Below are 7,305 nucleotides of genomic sequence, written 5' to 3' on the forward strand. Positions count from 1 at the left end.
ACAGGACAATTCATTGCCACTGTAAGATTCAGAAGATCTATTTATCATTATTTTCCAGCTGAATCTGTGCATCTTTATTTTGTAGTCTACTTGCGTGTGTGAAGCACATCTGCTTCTGAAACTGATTTTTTATTTTTATTTTTATTTTTTAATTTCAAGTATTGCAAAATTAATGGCCGATAAATTTCGGATTGTAAATACGTGAATATCATAGTTGTTGCTTTCATATAAGATTTTAAATGTGTACATTTTGATTCAGTGGAATATGACTAATAATTTAATGTCTGCGTTTCGACGAGTAAACGCTTCCTCTTGCATTAAAATTGTTTCCTCAACAATGGTTCTAAATTTCATTCTTTATCATCAGTGTGAAGTCTGGCACTGACACCTTATGATCCTAGGATCGCTTTAACATCTCAGAATTAGTCGACTCCAGAATCTGTAACATACTGGTCATTGTGAACATCACTTCCTTAACTATAAATTTAATTACAGGGATTGAAAACATTTGTTTTATCACTTTTGATCACTTCTGGGTGGCTAACTTTATCGATTCTTGCATTCTCAAAGTGCATCTTCACCCTTGCCTCCATAAAATACTAGTATTTCCTATTGGGTAAGTGTCTTCATCCTTTATATTCCTCAAATATAAAGTTGGCTTAAGTTCTTTTAAACAAACGGTGGTCTCAGAGTTAATATTGCAAATCTTACCGACATTAAATTAAATCCAAATAATTTGAATTTGGCATGCTGATTGCCACTGTCTCTCCAATGCATCGGATATTTCAATGTAATCTAATAAACTACTAATGATAAGAAGATTTAATGTTAGATTAAATTTAAATGTTTTATACGAAATTTAATCTTCTACTAGTTCTCCAGCCAAACAGGAATCGCGAAATCAATAGGTATATGGACATATTCATTACCCTTATTAATTGGATTAGCAACTCAGTGTTTTTTTTTCCACAATATTTATCAAAACTGCAATTTCTGACAATGTTTTTAACGAGAGAGAAATGCGAACATTCCTGAGTAAATGAGATATTGATGAATGAACGATTAATATTCCTGTGTAATCTCATCATGTACACAGGGAAATTAAGTTCTAAACTCTATTCTTGATATTCATATTGATGAAGTAAAAATTGCAAACATTCCAGTGCATATATGGAATATATATTCAACGATATGTACAGGACTCGATATACAGAATGAAGGTGCTATTAGAGATTAAAAGGCTTATCGAGAAAAAAAAATAAAAGAGGAGTGAATATTTATTAATATATATATATTCAAGATACCAAGTAATTTTATATAAATAAACTTGGTTTTTAATTCCATTTCCCAAGTGAGCAAACAGATAAGTAAGTCAAGTTTGCGCCTGCACGTAGTGCAAGTCTGAGGCAACTCATGGTAGTGCCACTCTAGGCAACTCGTGGTAAAGGTGGATTAAGATCTGATCACTTTCCTTAGTATTTTTCCCTTAATGTAAAGCACATCCCCTTGCGGAGATGTATGATGCTACGCATTAAAGGCAATGGTCACTACCCATACCGGTTTCCCTGTTTTTAAGTGCGGGATACCTTTCCAAAAACTCGTAAAATTCCCCGGATCACCCAATAATGAGCGACCCGCAGGATCAAAAACTCAGTTGGCTCTACACCGTGGCAGGCATCCACACCACCGAGTAGAGCCGCTTATTTGCTCATCTGGAAGGGTAACAGCAACAGCCGTGCCTCAGTTAATTTCACAGGCTACAGCATTGCCATTCATTACCCCACCATGCAGGTCCTGGGTGACAGCAACAGCCGAGCCTCAGTTAAAACTTCACGGGCTACGGCATAGCCATTCATCACCCAAGCTTCCAACCGGTTTCGACCTTTATTGAGGTCTCGTCAGTGGGAGCCAGACCAGGCAATGCTAAGGATGAAGTAATGCAGAGCTTATACGAATTTTACCTAAACAAGTTGCCACAAGGTGCTTTGACCTTATTAAAAGAAATCTCAGGATGAGAGATAGATGTAGAAAGTTTTTTAACTTGGGTGTATTATGTATTCAAGATACCAAGTAATTTTATATAAATAAATTTGGTTTTTTAATCCTATTTCCCAAGCGAGCAAACAAACAAGTAACCATTGCCTTTCATGCATAGCATCATACATCTCCGCAAGTTAAAAAAAAATATATATATATGTGTGTATGTGTGTGTTCTTGAGGGAGGCATGTAAATTAGAAAGGTTGGAAACTCATAGTACAATTGTAATGTGAGTGAATTTTTTTATCACATAGTATGGTAGCAACTCCCTTTCCACAGAATTGGTAAGACGATTGACTGGAGGGCGGATACATTAACCGCTAAGCCAACCAGGCCGACTGTGAATGGATTTAGGGTTTAGATAATCCTGGAATCCTGCTCTAGGTATCAAATACGTTCAAGTTTCTTCAGGCCTCCAATAAGCAGGTAGTGGTCTCGCAGCAAGTGATCAAATTCATCTCAAAACATTTACAATTATTCATACCCATTATGGGATTCGAACCCTCAGTCTGTTAGCTCGAGAAGAAAGCGCTATGCAATGGGCCATTCACGACGACAAATTCGACTGTATTACTTATGCAAATGCTGTACATAAGATTATTTTTTGATATATTAATAGCGAAGTAATTATCACAGTTTGGTCAAGTTATTTCATTAGTAACCATGGGAAATGTAACTTCTTCCTCGTGCAATAACACTACAAGCAGAAGCAGCGAGATATATTGCAATTGATGCACTATCCTTTAAGTATTTGCTCTATCGATATATTTTATTCAATGAAACTTAAATTTCGAGGTACATTTCTTGAAATTTATGCTTGTAGTTAAAAATTAAGGTACTTTCGTATCCTATTGGTAACTTCCCGAAGATAGATCTGCAGACGAAAGAGAGGGTTGGTTTTAGTAACTGCCGAGAAGGATTTTTTTTTCTTTGCATTTTTTTTTTTCAGCTGGTTCACAAGTTACTCTCTCTAAGTAAGTTTTATAAGTTTTTTTTTTTTTTTTTTTTTTTGCCTTCTGAAGAAACTCGGATTTTTAACCTAGCAAAAAAATTGACCACACAACAACAACAACAACAACAACAACAAAAATCATGAAAATAACACTGATTATAGATTAGAAACACGAGCTGCCGGTGGTCATTGTGTAACGTATTACCAGCTGTATAACATACTAGCAGAAATGACCCGATAGACAGTCATCGATTAACAAAATAGTCAGGACTAAAAGAACATCATCTACTTATTTTGGAGAATAAAAACCATTAATGGTTTTATTCATTTATTGTTTAATTAAAAAGTAATAATATTTGCATAAAGTTGGGATTCTGAAGATATCTGCTGCTGTTTCATTCGTTACTCACAAATGCTTTTCACTTCAACTTAAGAGCAATGGGATTCAAATGATTTGAAACCTTCATAAAGAGATCAGAAAGTAGCCTGTAGTTTTTAGCGAAGTCGCGTCTCTTTAGATCGTTGGGTACTTGTCGAAATGCAAAGGAAGAAATCTGCAGCGTATACTCTGAAACATCCAGTACAAAACCTCACTAATTATGCTACTCCATAATCGGACTACTTTCATTTTTTATGTATGCGTTTTATTTATGTACATTTTGCTGTATAGTAGTTCATTCTTGCGAAATTTCAATATACTGCGTAACTTTGAACTGCATTGCTATATACATATTCCTGAACGTGAAAAACAGCCACGAAAATTCACATCAATGTTGAATATCGAATATTCTCTTTCTTTCCAGTTGCTTTGCAGGTTACATTTTTACTTCTTGAAAACATTGTTTTGAAAGTTTTCAAATTCATTCATTCATAGCTAGGGTTCGTATACGTCCCGTATTTTATGGGATTGTTCCTTGTTAGAGTTTGTGTCCTGGAGTCCCGATAAAACTCTTCGGGACGCAGAATTGTCCCATAATTTGTGGATTTGTGTTTAACATTCCCATTCTTAAACATAAAACATGTAATTGCCAAGAAATCGATATTAGTTATTGATCATAAAATTGTCTTATCAATTGACAATACTGACATGTCGCGAGAATAGTGCAACTAGCGGACGTTGTAATAACTAAGCACGGCTTATTTGATATGACACAGATCTGTTATGAAACGTAATTAGTTTTATTCTTTTAAATGCCTTTAAAATGCCGAAATGAAGGTGTGTTCTCACAGAAAAGATAAGGACTGAATACCCTTTTATTATACAATTGTGATGGCAAAGTCGACGAAAGTGAAATGTACACAATGTAATGCAATATTCAGCATACAACACGGCGGTCGGTCAGACATCACACAGCACATTGGTACGAAGAGACACAAATTAGCAGAAAATGCAAGTGTAAGTAGTAAAGGATCAGATTATTTTTCTAAAAAAACAATGGGTGAAATGGAAAGAAATCTTGCAGCTGATGAAGCTGCATTTGCATATCATGTATGCATGCCCAACCAGAGTTTCAGTTCGATGGACTGCACGGCGAAAATAATCCGGAACCCATATGACAAAAAGTTCACTTGCGGTCAAACGAAGACTCAAGCTATAATGGTGGGTGTATTAGCACCTTATGCAATGGCTGTTTTCAGAAACGAACTTGAGAAAGCTAATTATGTGTCAATAATGATAGACAGTTCTAACCACGGTGCTTTGAAAATAGTTCCAGTTCTAGTTCGATACTTCATATCAGAAGAGGACATCAAAACTATGGTTCTAGAGTTTTTAGATTTACCGTGTGAAACTGCAGCCCAACTTACAGAATATGTATGGCAACTAGTGACAAAGTGGAATATTGAAAAGAAAGTTGTTGCCTTGTCAGCAGATAATACTAATACAAATTTTGGTGGAAGTTCCAGAAGAGGAAAGAACAATGTTTTTCATAAATTGAAATCAAAATTGAATCGTACATTGATAGGAGTTGGTTGTTCATCGCATATCATAAATAATGCTATACAATGTGCAGCTGATACATTGCCCATGGACGTTCAAGCTGTCATTGAAAAATTATATCAGTATTTTTATATCTATACTGTTAGAGTGCATACACTCAAAGGTTTTTGTGACTTTTTAAATACTGAGTACAAGACAGTGTTAGGGCACTCAAAAACGCGATGGTTTTCTCTGTACCCTGCTCTGAAAAGGATGGATGAGATGTACGAAGTTCTCAAATCATATGTTCTTTTACTTGATAAACCACCATTGGTTCTAAAAAAAGTCTTTAGCAATCCAGTTTCAGAGCTAATAGCTACATTTTTAGAATGCCGATCTGAAATGTTTCATGCAACAATTTGTGCAATTGAAGGTGAGAAACACTCTTGCTGAAGCAAAATCCATTATTGAAAGCCTCTTAGAGAAACTTCAGCAGAGACGAGATAATGATTTTGCAACAAGGAAAGAACAGTCCTTACTGAAGGCATGAATTGAAGATGGACTCATCGCTGAGAAGAATTATGGTAATTATAAAAATGAATTTTGTAACACCTGTATAGAATACATCCAAGAATGGTCTTCTAACACTCTTACTTTTGAAAGTTTGTCTTGGATTTTATTGAAGAATCCAGAAGCTACTCTCAGTTGGAAAAGTGTGCAGAAAAGTGTAACAACTATTAAAGAGGTCTGCACAAACACAAAAATCAATGAAACTGAACTGTTTGAGGCGATGATCTTGAAAAAGGCATTTTCAGAGAAGAAAGAAGAAATTAAAGCAAAATCTACAGGAGAAATTTGGTATGAATTATTCAACAGTGTTGGAGTAAATGAATTAATAAATTTGAAGAAGATTGTTGAGTTCTTCTGCTGCATTCCTGGCCCAAATGCTAGTGTTGAAAGACTGTTTTCCCGGATGAACTCCTTATGGACAAACGAAAACAATAGCTTATCTGTAGAAACTGTGAAAGCTATGCTCGTTGTTAAAGTGTTTTTCAATAAGGACTGTGTAGAATTTCGTAACTTGGTATAATATAATCATTCTTTACTTGAGAAAATACAGTCATCTGAAAAGTATATCACAGGCAAAGATCAATGATTTAGTATTGTTTAAAGTTCAATTTTAAGATTGCTATAATTAATTAAATTCGTTTCCCTTTGCTGATGTTCGTAAGTAAGAAAAGCAAAAAAAATTTGTTGGTTTATTCAAACCGAAAGTGTCCCGTATTTTTTTTTTCAAAAATATATGAACCGTATTCATAACCCACATTATCTTATCATTTATTTTATTATTGTCTTAAATAATCCGATTTATTTTACACTGAATTTGTGAAAGATAGAGAAAAATACAGATTTTTTTAAGTTTCACATATCATGATGCATAAAAAATGCTACTAGAAACTTTAAATAAACTTCAGTAACACTTTCATTCTTTTAAAGTTTCATTTTATTAATCCTTTCTCCTTAGCCATTTTAACATGTTGCTATTTGCAAACATACTACGCTGAGATGCTATAGGATTTGCAACCTCTGGTGTGTGTGTGTGTGTGTGTGTGTGTGTGTGTGTGTGTGTGTGTGTGTGTGTGTGTGTGTGTGTGTGTGTGTGTGTGTGTGTGTGTGTGTGTGTGTGTGTGTGTGTGATCGTAAAAGAATGCTTCACCCCCCCAAAAAAAAAGAAAGAAAAGAAAGATAAAGAAAATGCCTGCTTGTACAAAAAAAGGCTGCAGCATGATTTTTTTAAATTTCACTGCTTGTTACAAAGTTTTAAAAATTATTAAAAAAATTACTATAGACAGTTATTACTTAAAAATCAAAATGTTTCTCTTTCTTCGGTGTTTGTAAAAGCAGTATTATGTCACTTAGTTTGCTTATTGGTAGTATTATGATGCACATCAAGGAGGTACTTTGCTATGTTTTAAACACTCGTAAATGGTAATTATTAGATATTATTATTATTACGTGACTCCCTCCAGGTAGTCCAAGGACTAATCCGGGGAGGTCACCTACTCTACAACGAACCGCAACTTCCAACGCCATATCATCTACCGCCCACCACCACTGGTATTTTCACAGATTATCACAAAGATCCATGCCCACGGCGGGATTCGAACCCGCAATCTCTTGGCTGGAGAACGGGTACGCTAATCACTCGGTCAACCAGGAGGTCAATTGTTATTGCATTTAAATAACAATTAAATGAATTCGATAAAACTTTACAAATGAGAAAAATATTTATTCCTTTTGGAAGTAAATGAGATTTTTATTCAGTCTTGAAACAGTAAAAATGACATACTGCGGGTTTCTATTCACTTTCTTTAAGTACTTTGTATTTCACAGTTG

Source organism: Typopeltis vanoorti, chromosome 16 (genome assembly GCF_054136105.1).
Source record: "Typopeltis vanoorti isolate ZY-2024b chromosome 16, IOZ_Tvanoo_1.0, whole genome shotgun sequence".
NCBI lineage: Eukaryota > Metazoa > Arthropoda > Arachnida > Uropygi > Thelyphonidae > Typopeltis > Typopeltis vanoorti.